Source organism: Dipodomys merriami, unplaced genomic scaffold (assembly GCF_024711535.1).
Source record: "Dipodomys merriami isolate MVZ:Mamm:240054 unplaced genomic scaffold, mDipMer1.0.p SCAF_2, whole genome shotgun sequence".
Taxonomy (NCBI): domain Eukaryota; kingdom Metazoa; phylum Chordata; class Mammalia; order Rodentia; family Heteromyidae; genus Dipodomys; species Dipodomys merriami.
This window is the reverse complement of record NW_027203381.1, coordinates 97,165,990-97,186,020: the sequence shown is the minus strand read 5'-3', so window position 1 is coordinate 97,186,020 and position 20,031 is coordinate 97,165,990.

Below are 20,031 nucleotides of genomic sequence, written 5' to 3'. Positions count from 1 at the left end.
GCAACAGTGATACTCTGAAGACAATATGTTGAAAATTAACTGTACAACTTTAGAGAGGTTTTGGGGAAGTGGAAGAAAAATGAAGGATCTTGTAACAAGTTCTACAAGGAATGTACCACTACCTTACATATGTAACTCTAACCCCTCTGTACATCACCTTGGTAATAAAATCAAATTTAAAAAGTAAAATATATATAGAAAATTAAATGCTAGTATATTTAAGGTTTTGGAAATTAATATTATGATATAATTTAAAAATAGCCAAAATTGTAGAAGAAACATCCAATATATGCCTATTTCAAGCAGGCAGAATTTGAACTTATCTGACTAATCTTAAGAAGTGAATGCATAGTCAAGGTTTCTCTTTCTGATCTTGTAAAGCACAAAAAGAAACATGATGTTGTAATTTTCAGCAGAACTTCAAAACTGTACCACTTGAATGTATAGTAGTTACATGACACGTAATAAACAAGAGATGCTCCAAAACATTAACATAAGCCCCTTTAAACAAACTCAAAGTATATCTGGATACCATTTTTATTTTTTTATTTTATTTTATTTTTTTTGTCGGTCGTGGGGCTTGAACTCTGGGCCTGGGCATTGTCCCTCAGCTCTTCAGCTCAAGGCGAGCGCTCTACCACTTGAGCTACAGCGCCACTTCCAGTTTTCTGGTGGTTTATTGGAGATAGGAGTCTCCCGGTCTCTCCTGCCACGGCTGGCTTTGAACCTAGATCCTCAGATCTCAGCCTCCTGAGTAGCTAGGATTACAGGAGTGAGCCACCAGCGCCCGGGCCATTTTTATTTTTAAACCTCTTTTAGATGGGCTTTTCTATGTACAACAAATATTTATGGCAGCAAGAAGTCATCAGGATCAAAGATAAGATGTCTTTCTTTTTATTTATAGCTAACCTGGATATTATTATTTTCTGTACAGTCAGTGTACAAAAGTTAGTGCAACTGGTTTTTCCAAGAATTTGATAAAATGACCCATTTATCCTACTTAAATTCTACATCTATTGTTAGCAATGCTTCAGTAAACATGGAATAACCAAGTGCCACACTCAATAAGACTTTTCGAACATTTTCAGGGTTTCTCAGTGTAACTGTTTTTTAAAGGTATATTGAGTTTGAAATACCATCTGATGGGTGATATTCTTGAAATCCCTAATAGCCTAAAGGAAAAGTTTCCAGTGTCTTAAATATGTACATTAATACATTTTCTTTCAAGATTAATTATAAACTAAGTCACTAATATGAAAATGACAATGTATTAAGTAAAAATTTTGTAGTGATACAGCTAGAACTTTAAAAAAAACTAAGTTTAGCTTGTATTTTAAACATTTCTGGGGGCTGGGAAGGTGGCTCAGTGGTAGAGCTCTTGCCTTGCATGCCTGAGACCCTGGGTTCGATTCCTCAGCACCACATAAGCAGAAAAAGCTGGAAGTGGCACTATGGCTCAAGTGGTAGAGCTCTAGCCTTGAGCTGAAGAGCTGAGGGACAGAGCCCAGGCCCAGAGTTCAGGCCCCCACAACCGGCCAAAAAAAACAAAACAAAAAAAAACAAAAAACATTTCTGGATTCTGATCTCTATACTGTGAAATTCCAGGTATAGATTGGCTTTCCCTTGATTAGAATCAGGAAGTATGATTTTGTTCAATAAATTTCTAACAGGACTCTTTCAGAAGGAAGATAGACACAGCTACCTGTCCTACATATCTGTCCTACGTTCATACTGACATTTTCAATAGACTCTATTATACATAGGATTACATCTACTTATTTTTATTTTACCCTGGAGTTCAACCAAAGTAAACATAATCACTATATACAGTAACAAAATATTAATTCACTAACTCTTTACATTTAAACTTTGTGTTAGCCTCCAAGATAATCTTGATACTTAGAGTTACCCTACTGTGCACACTTACAAGAGTCTGAGTTTGAGTTGTAAGTATATAGGGGGAAGGTGTTCGCAATCTTAACATAGTTGAATTGTCATGTAATCATCATCAGAAGCAATTTACCTATTGACAGCTTTGTCTCAAGGTTCTCTGGGCCAAGCCTCCCTTTCATTGCTCATGTCTATTCTAAACACAAATCCATTGCTTTACAAATGTGCTGTAAAAGGTAAACATAAATGTTTTCTTTAAGATTTCTTGCATATTCACATCATCCTTATTGAGTGTATCAGCTTCTTTTATTTTGTCCATCTATTGGTGAGCACCAAAGCACTGCCCATTACCTCTCCATTCAGCACTGAAAGACATTTGGGCTATTTGAGATACTTGATATGATCATTAAGCTACTATGTACATTAACTGACACATTTTAGTATGGAAATATTTGCTAGAATTCTGACATAGACTATATTTAATATGCCTAATATATAGTAATTATCTGAATATTTGTTAAAGATTGCAATGTATGGGTTATATTATTCATACATGTTTGAAAATATGATTATCTTGTATTTATCCATTCTGATAGGAGCATGGTGCTATCTAACAGTCATGCTAATTTTCATTTTCCTTCTGAGTAGTTATGCACACTAGCAATTTGTGCCTGTGTTTTATTAAGTACTCTACTACCCATTTCATTCCCCAGGATAAGTCTTTCAGAATGTAGGGCTCCAGCTTTGAATCACACCAGGGAACAGTGGAAAATGGGTTTCCAATGAAAACAAAACCGAAGCAACTCAATATTTCTGAAATTTTCCCTACTCTTCTGAAAGGCAAGAATTTATTCTAATGTGTTTTTTTTATCGATACACAATTTAAATCTTCATGTTTACAGGACACAGTTTAATAATTTGATACATGTATGCAATGTGAATAGAATTCTTGTGAGCAATTTCAATCTCCTCTCTTTATAAAATGATTTTATTAATAACTGTAGTCAGGTACTTTGCTGTAAAACACTAACATTTATTCTTTTTTCTTAAAGAATATTTCATACTTATCTACGAGTACAAATAGTTGAACAAATTGGGAGGATTTCAGTTCTCATGGAACACTTGACAGGCAAATATATCTTCGAAATGTAAAATATTAACTGAAGTTAAAAGTATATTTGTGCACAGATATACTTGAAAATGTGTACATTTATCTGAGTAATATAATTTTTAATAAAGCAAGACATATCTTATTTTATATACAGAAAATACAGGCAAGGAAGGAAACATGTCACTCTATGGCATGCATTAACCTCTGAATTTCTAGATTATCGAAATACACTGACATGAAGAGAGACCCATCATTAGTTTCATGAACACTGTATGGGGTAACAAACTGTTTTGAAGTAATATAATGATTTTTCAATATTTTAGTGAACAGAAGAGCTGGGCAAGTACGTTCTGCCTGAATGACGGCTTTGATTATAATTCTAATATTACTTCTCAAATTAAACATTTTATAGCCTCAGTTGGCCCAGCCCTTGTCATAATAGTTTCAAATCAGCATGCTAAAGCGTAGCTGAACAATTTTGCAGAATAACAACATGTTTTCTTCCCTGCAAACAAACCCCAGCGGTTTAATCACTGTGATGTGGAGAGCATGGCAGGCTTCTGTTATGTTTTACAAGGAACATAATATACACTCAACATTCAGCAACAAGTTATTTTATTTACAAAAAGGATAAACATATGTGGCTATCATAAACCACGCATTTTTAGCTAAAGAAAATTATTATAGAAAACAGTTTGTACGTACAGACTTTGATTTCTGAAGTAAATGATAAAAGTAATAAAAATATTCAATAAGGAACTGAATAAATGAGAATTATAACTTTAGACAATTCAATCAGATATTGAACTATAAGAACATGTTTATTTACTCTTTTAGAGAAGAAAATATCTATAATAAGTTCCATATAATAGCATTATTTTATCTTTTTCCTCTCAACAATTTCAAAAATAGTAGAAAGAATTTCTCTCTCTCTCTCTCCACACACACACACACACACACACACACACACACACACACACACACAGAGTATATTTATTAAAGTAATTTATGATATGGCAGTTAAGGCTAGGAGAAAATAATGGTGGTGAAGCATTAAATAAATATCCAATATGTTCTGGTTATAGTTGGCACCCAAGCTGAGGCAGGATGCAGCAGTCCTAGTGGATTTCCTTTAATCAATCAATGGATTCATATTCTCATCCCTTTGGGATTTTTATTTGGATGTTACCTAATGAAAAAGACTGAAGAAAAGATAACTACCTTCAGGAACAAGAGTATGTTATATAGAAGGGCATCAAGGCCTAGTGAAGAAATCATTTGGAAGTAATGGATTGTGGACAATCACAGATTGTCCACATGTCTAAAGTTATGGGAGAAATAAAAAATCCACTGAACACCCCAGATTCCTACCATCCACAAAGAAAAATATTCCACAACAAATGAAAATCAGGTTTTCTGGTACTTCTGTGTTTTAAATATCATCATGCTTTAGCTTTTTGGCTAAATTCTAAAGAAATTTTTGATTTACGGCATGAACTATTCACCGTAAATAAAGTTCAGGAAAGAAATGGAGCTACTCTTGAAGTCCCAGCATGAACTCTTATACTTTGTCTGACTTTTATCTTGTCCAGTGCCAGGTAAGTTCTATAATAAAGATGAACAAGTGAATATTAAATCAAATTTTGACTAGTTTTGACTAGTTTTTTTTAAGATAGAGTATATTACATTGTTGATGATCTATCAAATTCAAGAGATAAATTAGGTGTCATTTCACTCAGGCTCATTTTGATGGATATTTGAAACTAAAAAGTGATGTACAACCACATATAAAAATCATACTTACAGATTAATATTTAAAGGATACATAATAGAAAAAATTGCTTACTATAGAAGGTTATTTATTTAATTTTGAGAAGTTTAGTATATGTTTTCTAAAAGTGATATAACAGGAATCACATGTTTTACTAATTAAAATTATAAGCAAAAAGCCATGTTTGTATACTCATTTTAATTGCTTTAATTTTGATATAAAATCAGTTATCATAAGAAAAATACACTTTTTCTCAGCTTCCCAAATCCAGGATATTAAGTAGCTATGCATATGTTTCCCAATACGATTAATTAAAGTTTCTTCTAAGCCCATATCAAAACTAATAAAATAAGCTGGGCGCCAATGGCTCAAACCTAGCTACTCAGGAGCCTGAGATCTGAGGATCGCAGTTCAAATCCAGCCTGGGCAGGAAAGTCGGTGAGACTCTAATCTCCAATAAACCACTCACAAATCCAGAAGTGGAGCAGTGGCTCAAGTGGTAGAGTGCTAGCCATGAGCTGAAGGGCTGAGAGATAGGACCTAGACCCAGAATTCAAGACCCAAGACCGATAAAAACAAAACAAAAAACACTAATAAAATGTATTATGCTAATTAAACAATGAAATAAAATGCTTATTGAAAATTAATTCTCCTAATTTAATAAATATTGAAGTTTACTGAATTATACAGCTACAAATAAAAGCCATTTTGTTTTTTCAGACAGGAAAAAATATTTTTGTCCTTGTCTTACTTTATTGAGGCTAGAACTTACCTTTATTCTGCATCCAACGTTATAGGTCCTACTAATAAGATGTCAATTATAAATAATCAAGTATATCTGAAAATGATAGATTGTGAATAATACAATAAAATGAAAACAGAAAGGGAGAGAAAAGCTGACCATAACATGGTTGTTTTCAAATAGGTAAGATTCATTCTAGTTAATCCATTCTGTATGAATTGAAATATACTCAGAAGCAAAGAAAATAAATTGACATACAATCAGGAGGAAGCAGTTTGGGTTGCTATTTCAGAATATAGTTAAAGATAATGTAATGAAAAATAATAAAATCATCTTTATATTTCAAAAGCCAAATTAAATTTTCAAATGTTTTATTCATAAAGTGACAGAATTAAATAAACATCTTATTTAATCCAATGTAAATATTATACAATACATTCACACTACACATCTAAATAGTGTATAGTGTTGCATAGTACTTCATAGTTATAATATTTACACACTTTAATGTTTTTATTCATTAGATAAAAAATTCGTTCAAATTCATAGATAAATAAATTACTCCCTTATAATTATATACTTGATTTGAAAACCAGTCTCTGTGAATCTTAGAATAGTATAGGTATTGAAAGAGAGAGAGGAGGTGGAGGGGGGGAGAAAAAAAGAAAGTGAGGGGAAAGGGAGAATGAGGGAAGACAGGGGGAGAGAAAGGAAGAATTCATTTGGACCATTGTCACAGATAACATTAATTGCTGACTATTACAAGTGGTGTACTACTACAAAGACACTCTTTACAATAAAATTTAAATTAAAACAAAAGAAAAAAAGATAATTCTCCTTTTCTCTTTCCTTTCTAGTAATCTTAAAAAAAACTACTAAAGAGAGAGATTCTGTAAAGGAGAAGAAATTATGTCTGACTGCTTTCTTAGATTCACAGCATGGCCAATAAAACCTTTTATTTTGAAATATTAGAATCAAGTACACATTTTAATGACAGAAAACATAGAATGTATTCTGCATGTCTTTAAGATTGAATATGCCTTACAGAGTCCAATTTAACCATTGGACAAATGAAATTTTAATATGATACTGCTCAGTAATATATAACCCCAAGGGCACATAAGAATGACGACCTCTGTTGACAGATTCTTAGAGAACTCGTGAGAATATTAAGAGAACGCTGTTAACTGAAACTTAAAGGGACAAAAGCCTGAAGGTGCATTAGAATAATTGTACAAGAGATTTGATGTATATGTAGGCAAATATGTATACACACACAGAGACAGACACACTCACATACACAGACAGATACACTCACACACACAGACACACAGAAATCCCCATGAGTGACAAGCACTAGGTATTTGGCTGCCTGTTTTTCTTCTTGGTTGTAGATAGTGTAGTTTCAGTTGGAATATATTTCCTCATTAAAAAAAAACATAAAGGACAACCTGAGAAAATAATTATTAATCTCTCTTGTTAGGGGAAGTCTGTGGCTAAGATGATCAGTAATTAGAGAATTTAAGACTCAACTGACTGGGCACATGCCTCTAATCCAAGTTTTTCATGAGGCTGAGATCTGAGGATAGCTTTTGCAGGCAAACCTATTTATAATTTTCTCTCATACCATGAAACTAGTAATATAATAAATCATATAAAATATTTTCATCACTTACTACAATCCTAGTTTTTGATATCCAACAAATACCTTTAAAATAAAAATGACAAGATAAACATTACTGTCAATTTTTCAAATATAAAATAATCAATAATACAATAAATCTTTAAAATATGATATAAATATTAAATTTTAGATTATGATTATTCAATTAACACTTTTAATCAAAAAAACTTTAGTGCTACTACATCTTTTGTAACTGATTATTTTTTAACCTAGATGTTGGTTAGGTGGAAAAAATATCAGTTGCATATTATAATCAAAAACCCCTTCTCTGTGGCTTATAATTACATTATATAAAATGATGTAATATTATAAGTGGGAAAAATGGTCCTTCAGGTCAAAAGCAAATTCCATATGCAAATGTGTACAATGCAGTTATTCTTTGGTACCAGATATAAAAATAATGGAGAGATCAAAATCGGTGCTCTAATTGCAGTCCTGAATCTTTTAATGAAGAGGGTTGATTAAGATGCTTTAAATTTGAAATGCTAAAACAGTGACATACTCTTTATTCATTTATTGTTATTGGAAAACAAATTAATTCAAATCTAGATTAGACATTGACTAGCCAAATTAAATATGAATTTGGTAAAGCATTTTTTCTCATCCTGTGTGAAGAATTAAGAAAGGTCTTGATTCTTATAGTGGTCTTGTGCTGCCATAATCTGATGTTATTCTATATACTATAGCCTGAATTCTGTATTGGAGTTGAGCAAGTAAATATTACTTAAATATGTGGAATTTGTAAATATTTAGAAACCTTAAAATTATGGTAAGAATAAAAATACCTCCCTTACTATTAATATTAGCATTTACTTTATTTTTAAGATTTCCTTTTAATTAATTTATTCTTTTTCTAACGTGATACAAAAAGAGATATAATATTAGATATTTGGGGGCTGGGAAGGTGGCTCAGTGGTAGAGTGTTGCCTTGCATGCATAAGGCCCTGGGTTCCATTCCTCAAAGCAGAAAAACCTGGAACTAGTGCTGTGGCTCAATTGGTAGAACTCTAGTCTTGAGCTGAAGAGCTGAGGGACAGCACCCAGGCCTAGAGTTCAGGCACTATGACCAACAGAAGAAAAAAACAAGATACATGTATGGATGTACATATGTATATATGTATATAAAGATATATAATTATTAGATAATTAAATTAAAATATTTTAGGTGCATACTAAATTGTTTCACATACTGATGTAAATGTTAACCATCTCTATTGTCAATAGATCAGCATATCTATCACTCAGCAAATCTCTTTCATGCTTCTTTATAGATACATTCTCTTCCATAATCAGAACTCTTAGGGAAAATTGTTTCATATATAAGTGTAAATATGAATTTGTCTTTCTTTTTTCATTGTGTAAATACTGTGCAGAGGGTTTACAATTACATGATCAAGGTAATGAGCACATTTCTTATCGAGCATTGTTGCCTACTCCTTTGTTTTCCCTTACCATCCCTTCACATTCCCACTCCCGCCAGCACCAAAGTTGTAAAGTTTGTTTTTCAATATAACCTCTCGTACATCTCATTATTGCAATGGGTCCACCTTTATCCCTATTTAAACAATTTGTTTTTTCCCTTTCCCTCCACAAATTATACCAACATCAAATACAGTGAAAACAGGGGAAGGGACATACAAAGCAACAAAGAAATATATTATGAATATGTTAGAAACAATTGCAAGAAAGAAAAAAAAACATTTGAGTCCTTACCTTGGGGTTCATTTCACCTAACATCAACTTATCTGACCTTTTCTGCTTGTCTCAGACATATACTAGTAATTTCAAATAAGGGAAACCATGGGACCTATGTATCTTTGGGCCTGGATTACTTCACTTAATATAATTTTTTCCAAGTCTTTCCATTTCCTAACAAATGGGGCAATGTCATTCTGATGGAGGCTTAGAATTCTATTGTGTATATATACCACATTTTCTTGATCCATTCATCTACTGAGGGGCATCTGGGTTGGTTCCATATTTTAGCTATGGTAAATAAGGTTGCAATAAACATAGTTGTGCTGATAGTTTTAGTATGGTCTTGTTTGTGATCATTTGGGTAAATGCCCAAAAGTGGGATTGCTGGGTCATAGGGGAGCTCTGTGTGGAACCTTTTGAGGAACCTTCATACTGCGTTCCAAAGTGGTTGAACAAGTTTACACTCCCACCAACAATGCAGTAAGGTTTCCTTCTGGCCACACACCCTCCAGTATCTGTTGTTATTAGAATTCTTGATTATAGCCATTCTATTCAATGTGATACTTATCAATATTCCAACCTCATTCTTCAAGGAAATAGAAGAGGCAATCCAAAAATTCATACGGAACAATAAAAGACCCCGAATAGCAAAAACAATCCTTGACAGAAAGAACAGTGCTGGAGGATATCAATACCAAATTTCAAATTCTACTACAAAGCCATAGTAATCAAAACAGCTTGGTACTGGCACAAGAGCAGACCTCAGGACCAGTGGAATAGAATTGAAAACCCAGAAATGAACCCACAGACCTATAGGCATCTAATCTTCGATAAGAGAACTAAAAAAATAGAATGGAAGAAAGATAGCCTCTTCAGTAAATGGCACTGGCAAAATTGGTTAATCACTTGTAGAAAACTACACCCTGCACCAGAATCAACTCCAAATAGATCAAAGACCTTGGAGTCAAACCAGACACTCTGAAAACATTACAGGACAGAATAGGAGAAACCCTAGGTCTCCTTGGTACAGGCCAAAATTTTCTTAATAGAGACCCAGAAACACAACAAATCAAAGAAAGGTTGGACAAATGGGATTGTGTGAAATTGCAGAGCTTCTGCATGGCAAAGGACATAGCTAGCAAGATCAATAGAAAGCTCACAGATTGGGAGAATATTTTCACTAGCCATAAAACGGACAAGGTTCTCATATCTAAAATATACTTAGAATTCAGAAAGAAAAAATAATAACTGCCCCAACAACAAATCCTAAAAAAAATTGGTTGATTAATAGGTGGGCTAATGACTTAAAGAGAAACTTCTCTAAAGAGGAAAGAAGGATGGCCAAAAGACACATGAAGAAATGCTCAACTTCCCTAGTCATAAAAGAAATGCAAATCAATACAACATTGAGATACTACCTCACCAGAGTTAGAATGGCTATAATCAAGAACTCTGAATTGTCATTCTTGATTTTATATATAAATACAGTTTTATCTGATTCCACTAACACAACATACTTTGGGATGATTTCAACATTTTCCATTGTTAAATAATTTATTATTTTTAATAATAGCTAGTATTTGATAGTAGAGATATACTGCATATCATTAGGTGAGATAGTGGTAGAAATGAAGGCTGTATTAAGCATTGCTTATTATTTTTGTAGGGAGCTTTATGCTTTCTCAACCTGATGCAATTATTTCCTTTATCACATACCTGAGAATTTATTCCTCATGCTTAAATATTTTAGCATTATTGATTCATATGTTTATTGCTATGAGTGTTCAGGCTTTAGTATTATTTATTCCTATATTCTAACAAAATACTGAACTCCCATTCTTGAGCCAAAAATAAAGTCACTTGATTCTGTTCTCAGAGCAACAAAATATGCATTTCACCATAACTTTTTTCTGAAAGGTTGTTTTCAGACTGTTCAAGATTAGGCAATGGAGAACTTGAGTTTACTGCAAACATTGACTTTTTATATCAATAAGAACTTGTATAAGCATTTGTGAGTCAAATTACACAAAAATAACAAGAAAAGTCAGTAAAGTAGATAAGAAAATGTTATTTTCTCAAGAAGTTGGCATATTACCATCATTTCCCCTATATAAAATATATTCTTTAAATTAAAGTCTAAAATGTATAAAATAAATTTAATTAATTACTATTACCAAATAATGGAGGTCAGTAATTGTGATTTTAACTCCTAAATTCATAATGGTTAGTAAAAACTGAGTTGTAGAATTCCCTCATATATTATACTTAAAATTGATTTCTTTGGGCACTAAAACATAAATACCAAAGTGAGAGTTCTGTAGCTTAACCTACCCTTGTAGAATACCTATTCCACTCATTTAAGTCTGAGGTATTTCTTGAAAGATGGGTGAATGTGATCCTTTGAAAAAGGTAAAGAAAGACATTCTAAAGTCTCTCTCTCTCTCTCTCTCTCTCTCTCTCTCTCTCTCTCTCTCTCTCTCTATCTATCTATGTATCTGTCTGTCTACTTACCTACTTATCTATATATCTATCTAAAGACAGAGAGGGAGCTATAGTGTCATCTTTTGAAGGGTTCAGAATTCTAACTCTATTGTGGTAATAGAGTTAAACAATATATTCTAACAATTTATTGCTGGTAGGAAGCCAAATTATTTCTTTTCATTCTGGGAGACCTCTCAGACTGGAGATTATTTTATAAAGCAAGGTTGAAAGTATACTTTTAAAATTGCCTTGTCAACTCCTGAAATATATGCTGGTAGATATGAAAGGTAATCTAAAGTCTATAAAGATAAACGGAAAGGAATTACGTTCTCATATGTCCAACTCCTTAGTTCTTTCATGCATTTAATAGGATTGAAACACTTATAGATAATTTTGGTGCTTTTGGGTACCAAAAACCCATCATAGTCTTCATTTCACCATGAGGATTTGGGGAGGTATAATACTAGTTGGATCTTCAAAAATGCTGTACACAAAATTAAAAGCAATAATATCTTCACAGAAATATGCATTCTTTTCCTTTTCTAGGAAGAAATGGTATGGTTAAACTCTCAACGGATAGATTAATCAATTGAGAATATGTTGAAAGGCTGGGAAGGTGGCTCAGCGGTAGAGCGCTTGCCTTGCATGCATGAGGCCCTCGGTTCCATTTCTCAGTACCACATAAGCAAACAGAAAAAAGCCGGAAGTGGCGCTGTGGCTCAAGTGATAGAGCGTTAGTCTTGAGCTGAAGAGCTGAGGGACAGCACCCAGGCCCAGAGTTCAGGCCCCACGACAGGACCCCCCCCCAAAAAAAAAGAAAAAAGAAAAAGAGAATATGTTGAATTTTACACCCACTCACCCCCCCCACACACACACAAAGCAAGTCTACATCTCTTTCTATAGGTTGATTGGGGCTGTGTGTTTTAAGCATTAAATTTTTCCTTATGCTATTGCTTTATCACTAAAGTATGATCTCTGAGCTGTGGATTTTTTTAGTAAGATCTGAGTGATTTTGAAAAAAACCTAAGTACCACTGTATTTATTACTGGAGAAGTTAAAGAGATGACATTATTGATTCACTTAGTTTCAGAGATAGAAAACAAAAATAAAGGTTTGGTGTCATTATATAAGAACACTAAAATTAAAATTATGACTCCTTGTCTACTTTATTAATGTATAAAGGGATTATGGAAATAAAGGAATATCAAATTGTTGAAAATGTTAAAATTCTAGCAAAGGAATTGATTATCATCAAGTACATTGGCAGGCTTTTCAATATAGTTACAGAATGGAAATACTTATTCTTCAGAAATATTAAAAGAATTTCCTAAAATCAATAAAAGATCATTTTTCAGAGATCAGAAACTGTTTAGAAGAAACAGGTCTCACAAATGTAACCTAAAGTCAAATGATCTGCCATAACTCATACTTTTTCAAATGTTTGTTGATAAAGAATATATTTTTATAACATACTGTTCGATATTCATATGCTCCTGACAGCCAAATTCCATGCTCCTTAACTAGAGGGAAATATACTTAACTTGGTAGTTTCTACTTCAGAGGAAAGATTGACCTTCTTTCTGAGCTTTGTCACATTGTGCTTAACCTCATTTGGCCTCAGGTGATGTTATTACTGTCTTTTTCTGTTTCTCCCTCCCTAGTGAATTTTTCTTCCATCAACCCACATATTGGTCTTTCTCATATCAAAAAAAGAGAAAAAAATCTTCCTTTGAAACTATACCTCCCACAATACCATGCCCTGTTTCTTTTATCATAGAACTCATTGACTCAAGCAGCTAATGTCAGTGTCTCTATTTTCACTTCAGTCCGTGATACATCAAATCTGTTCCTTAAGTCTATGATGCCAAGGAAGGGGTTTAAATTGAAATTGCTAATGAATTCTTCATCAATGATTCCAATCCCTTTTTTTTCTCATCCTATTTAATCTTGTTGCAGCATTTGGCACTGTTGAATGTACTCTTTTTTTAAAACCTCATCTTTCACTTCAGAGAATTTAATCTTAGTGATTCTTTTTTTTTCATTCTACGTTTTAATTCAGTCTTAATTCAGGTTATGTCCCTATACCTCTGCTGCAAATAGTTATTTCCCAAAGATAAGCTGTGATGTTAGGCTATCCTGCCTATTATGATTATACTTATATTGCCAAGACTTAAACAAAAGCCCATGAAAGTCTCAAACAGGTTTGTTCTACCTATATTAATCTCATTTTATGTGTGTCATATTTATTTCCAACCCTGGAAATGTAATATTGAATTCAATAAATGATTCTTGAATTTAAAATCAATATGAATTCTACTTTTAATATTTCTAAGAATGTATAGCATATGTTCTACAGCTACCTCAAAGTTAACAATGAAATCATTTATCCTTTAATATACAAATAACTTTTTTAACACTGATCATGTGCAACTGAAACTTCCCTCATTTATGTGTGCAAATATACATATATACACATAATGCATATATATGTGACATATAACAAAATTAAGCTATGTCAGAGACTAAAAAAATATCTAACTACATTAGAGAAGAGACAGCAGATAAGTAAATTTTTCAAGTTGATATCTTAAGAGTTTATAAATTATGGGTGCTGTTGGCTCCTGTGCCTGTAATCCTAACTACTAAGGAGACTGAGTTCTGAGGATCATGGTTCAAAGTCAGCCCAGGCAAAAAAGTACCTATGATATTCTTGTCTCCAATTAACCACTCAAAAACCAGAAGTATTACTATGGCTCAATTGTTGCAGATCTAGTCTTGAACATAAAGAGGCTTAGGAACAGTGCCCAGGTCCTGAGTTCAAACCCCACAACTGACAAAATAAATGAATCAATCAATCAATCTATCTATCTATCTATCTATCTATCTCTCTCTCTCTCTCTCTATCTATCTATATATATATATATAAAGAGTTCACATATATATGAACATATGTATGAGTTTGGTGTGTGTGTGTGTGTGTGTGTTGTGTGTGTGTGTGAGAGAGAGAGAGAGAGAGAGAGACAGACAGACAGACAGACAGACAGACAGACAGAGACAGAGACAGAGAGAGACTGAGGGTTTTCAACTCTGCAACTGGGCACTGTCCCTGAACTTTTGTGGTCTATGCTAATGCTAGTTATCTACCACTTAAGCCACAGCTTCACTTCTGAATTTTTTGTGGGTTAATTGGAGATCATGGTAAGGTATCCATTCAATAAGAGTAACACAAAGTTTTGAATCTGTTAGTAGTTCAAATTTTACTGTAAAGATCATCAACATTAAATCACGGTAAATTGGGAATATACATTGGTCAAGATTTTAGGCTACAATGACCATAACTGGGACTAATATATAAGCAACACTATCTGTTCTGATGCCAAATACTCAGTAAATTTTAATAGGTCATTCATTTTAGAGATTTTTTAAGTAATCAGTTTTTCAACATTTTTGTTGTTGAGTTCAGGTCATTATAATATATATCAATAATTCCCCTTAAATCTGTTCAGATTCCAAAAAATATTTCTATGTATATACATAATCATAATCTCTACCCTATTAATATTCATCAAAATATTACATTTTTGCTTATTTGTTTACTTTCAATTTACATAATTGTTGGAAGATAGCATGTTTAATCAAAAATTAATACTTTAATATTAGATTTTAACCCAAACATCCACCTGTAGAACTTCCACAAAGACAATAATGTATGTAGAATGTTTCCATTATGCACAAAGGTTATTTCATAGCACTTGGCTGTTTGTCCCTTCCTCTATAACATAGGCAGATAAAAATGAATTTGTCTACTGTTGCTAGCCATGTTTGAATAGTCTGAGTCTATTATTTTATGTCACACTATTGCACAATATATAATTTGTGACTTATCTTTTTCACTTAAGATTTTTAAATTGTTCATGTTATAAGAAACAATGAACCCATGATTGATGATAATATGCACACACAGTATGCATACTATGTATAAGTTTGTTATACCAATGATTTTTCTGCTGAGCTGAATAATTCAAATTCTACTAGTTATCTGCTAAATGTCTGGAGCCACTTATATAGGTGCTATTAAAAGGTGATTTTTGTTACCATTAATGTTATTTCACCAATGAAATAAGTATCTTTAAAAAGAAATGAAGTACTTCCTGCAAAATATAGAAGTTGCAAAGGAAGATTTTATCTGTGTTTTTATCTTGTGTTTTTCTGTGACTATGGTAATAAAACAAAATACTTCAATTATTTTTCACATGATGCAGGTAAAGTAGTTCAGTGAGCAGTTTGATTAAGTAGTTATTAAAATTATACAATGAATTCAAACTCCTATTTTGATGCAAAATAAAGAAAAAGTCTGAAGTACAATGTATCTAAAACCTATGCTTGTAGGTATTTCCCTAAAGACAAAAATGACAGAAGAGTCAGTGGCCTGATAATTGCACCCCTTGAAGATCAAAGACTAAGAAGATAAAAAGGGATCCTCTCTCTGAGCATACTGGTCCTGCAGGACAGTGATTGACAAAATCATTCTTCACCTCAGACACATGTTGGGAAGATAATGAGGTCACCAGAGAGGACTGGGCATACTTCTTAGATTTTGTATAATAGGTATGGAGAACAGAATATTCTGGGAGCACTTATCCAGACCATTACTTCAACAGTAGTGGCCTACCATTTGAGTAAGAAATGTATTCTGAATTGATTATAGTTATTTCAAGACACTTAAGCAAAATGCCTCTGTATAAGTAAAACAAGTATATTACTAATTAAAATACCTTGATTGTATATATGAAGCCTGTCTTCTTTGTAATTGAGTCACAACACTCAGCACATTGAATATATTATATGATTATTGGAGGCAACATTGAATCATATTTCTTTGGACAAATGGTGAGTGTGTGATAGTGAAATATTATTACTATTTTTTATTGTGAAAATACCATACAGAGGAGTTACAATTACATGGGCAAGGTAATGAGTACATTTTAAAAGTAAATGCTTGAAACATTGTGAAATCTTTAATAGTTCCAAGCAAAGTTTTAAGGAGGCTTTAGTCTCCCAAAGAGCTCTGTGTACTAAGATATTAACCCAACTTGTGATTTTTAAAAGTAGTGGAATATACAGCCATAGATAGTCTCTTCAGAGAAAACATAGCACACTCATAGGGAAAGAGTAAATACTCCTAAGAGTCTTTAAATTTACATTCTTCAGAGCCCTCTGGGACAAGGAAGCTCACTGCCTCCTTTTAAAAGATTCTGTTTCCTTGTAGACAATTAGTAAGACTCACCTGAGGCAGGTATCTTCAAAATGTGGCTCGGTGTCCTGAAAATACCTCTCCAGTTACTTTTACCTTTCCTTTCAATAACTGTGTAACTGATTTAGCAACTTGAGACTAATGTAGGAGCATATTTCATATAGAAATTCTTTGGGCCATTCCTGTATTTAGTATTTCTAGGGGAAAACTTGATTTGGTTGTATGTGTATGTAATTTCAGCATTTAGGAGGCAGGCAGCATGGGAAATACAGTGAGTCTTTGTCTTACAAACAAACACGTTCCTGAGTTTAGAGGAAACAGCTTTTCACCATTAAATATAATGCTGGCTGTAAGTTTTTCATACACGGCCTTTATTGTATTGAGAAATGTTCCCTGGATTCCTAGCTTCTCCAAAGCCTTCCTCTTCAATTTAGTATTAAATTGACTAGCTGAGCAATAAGACAATATACAAACATAAAGATGATCCAAATAAGGAAAGATGAAGTAAAACTCTCTCTCTTTGCAGATGACATGATCTTGTGTTTAAAGTACCCCATGAACTCCACTCCTAAGTTGCTGGAGCTGATTCGAAACTTTGGCAAAGTAACAGGGTATAAATTAATCCTCAAAAATCTGAGACAAGGGCTGGGAAGGTAACTCAGTGGTAGAGCACTTGCCTTGCATGCATGAGGTCCTGGGTTCAATTCCTCAGCACCACATAAGCAAAAAGAAAAAAAAGCCGGAAATGGTCCTGTGGCTCAAGTGGTAGAGCGATAACCTTGAGCTGAAGAGCTGAGAGACAGCGCCCAGGCCCAGAGTTCCAGCCCCACGACCGGAAGCCCCTCCCCCCAAAAAAAACTGAGACATGCAGAAACGATCAGATAAGTTAATGTTAGGCGAAATGAACCCCAAGATAAGGACTCAAATGGTTTTTCTTTCTTGTGATTGTTTCTAACATATTTACAAGATGATTTCTTTGTTGCTTTGTATTTTCCTCCCCGACTGTATAACCCCTATTTTCACTGTATTTGATGTTAGTATAATTTGTGGAGGGGAAGGGAAAAACAAATCGTTTAAATAGGGCTACAGGTGGACCCATTGCAACAATGAGATGTACAAGACATTATGTCGATAACGAACTTTACAACTTTGGGGGGGGGAGTGGAGAGGTTAGGGGAGCAGGGAGAAGTGAGGAGATGGGAAGGGATGGGAAGGGGAAACAAAAGAGGAGGGAACAATGTTTGATAAGAAATGTACTCATTACTTTGATAATGTAATTGTAACCCCTCTGTACAGTATTTTCACAATAAAAAAAAATTTTAAAAATCAAGCCGGATGCCAGTGGCTCATGCCGGTAATCCTAGCTACTCAGGAGGCTGAAATCTGAGGATCACGGTTCAAAGTCAGCTCGGGCAGGAACATCCATGAGACTCTTATCTCCAATAAACCACTTGAAAACCGGAAGTAGTGCTGTGGCTCAAGTGCTAGAGCTGTCTCCTAGAGCGCTGAAGAGTGCAGGGACAGTGCCCAGGCTCAGAGTTCAAGCCCCACGAAAGACAAAAAAAAAAAAAAGTCAATGGATTTCCTGTTTGCCAGTAGTAAAAAGAATGCAGCTGAAATCAGGAAAGCAACTTCTTTTGTAATAGACCCACAAAAAATTAAATACCTAGGAAAAAACTAAAGAAGTGAAGGACCTCTATGATGAAAACTTTAAAAACCCAAAAAAAGAAAATTAAAACAGAACTAGGGAAGTGGAAAAGCCTCCCATGCTCCTGGATTGGGAGGACTGACATCATGAAAATGGCAATACTGCCAAAGGCTATCTACAAATTCAATTCAATAACCCATCAATATCACAACCTCATTCTTCAATGATATAGAAGAATCAATCCAAAAATTCAAAGGAACAATAAAAGACCCTGAATAGAAAAAAAAATACCATAATTCTAAGCAGAAAGAACAATGCTGGAGGAATAACTATACCAGGCTTCAAACTCTACTACAAGTCCATAGTAATCAAAACAGCTTGGTACTCACCCAAGAACAGACCTGAACAGGTGAACCCATTGCAACAATGCGTTATGTCAAAAAACGAACTTTACAACTTTGGGGGGGAGGGATTTGGGGGGGAAATGGGAAGGGATAGAAGGGAAAACAAAGGAGGAGGCAACAATGCTTGATAAGAAATGTACTCATTATCTTGCCCATGTAATTGTAACTTCTCTGTGCGTTATTATAACAATTAAAAAAAATAGAGAACAGACCTGAAGACCCAGAATGAACCTTCAGACCTATAACCACCTAATCTTCAATAAGGGAGACAAAAAAATTGAATGGAAGAAAGACAGCCTCTTCGGTAAATGGTGCTGGCAAAACTGGTTAAACACATGTAGAAAACTAAAATTAGATTCTTATATATCACCCTGCATCAAAATCAAATTCAAATGGATCAAGGCCCTCAAAGTAATAGCAGATACACTGAAAACATTACAGGAATGAATAGGAGAAACTCTAGGAATCCTTGGCACAGGCTAAAATTTTCTTAATAAAGACACAGAAACACAACAAATCAAAGAAAGTTTGGACAAATAGGATTGCATGAAACTGCAGAGCTTCTTTATGGCAAAAGACATAGGTAGTAAGGTCAATAGAAAGCCCATGGACTGAAGAAGATTTTCCCTACCTATACAAGAGACAAGGGACTTATATCTAAAATATACTTAGAAACCAAAAATTAAATCCTCTAAAAACAAATTCTCAAAGAAGCAACTGCCCATCAACAAGTGGGTTAAAGACTTAAAGAGAGAATTCTCTGAAGAGGAAATAATAATGGCCAATAGACACATGAAGAAATGCTCAACTTCTCTAGCCCAAAGAAATGCAAAGTAACAATGAGATTCTACCTCACTCCAGTTAGAATGGCTTTAATCAAGAAGTCTAATAACAGATGCTGGAAAGGATATGGCCAAAAGGGACTCCTACTACATAGCTGTTGTGAGTGTTAACTTGTTCATCCACTCTGGAAAGCAATATGGAGGTTCCTCAAAAGACTACACATGGAGCTCCCCTATGACCCAGCAATCCCACTTTTGGGCATTTACCCAAATGAAAACAAACAAGGCCTCAGGAAAGCTACCAGCACAGATATGTTCACTGCAGCATTATTCACCATAGCTAAGATTTGGAACCAACCCAAATGCCCCGCAGTAGACAAATGGATCAAGAAAATTTGGTGTATATATACAATGGAATTCTATGCTTCTATCAGAAAGAACAACACTACCCCATTTGTTAGGAAAGGAAAAGACTTGGAAAAAAATCACATTAACTGAAGTAAGCCACAGAAATTTAGGTCCAGTGGTTTCCCTTACTTGCAATAATTAGTATATGTATAGGATAA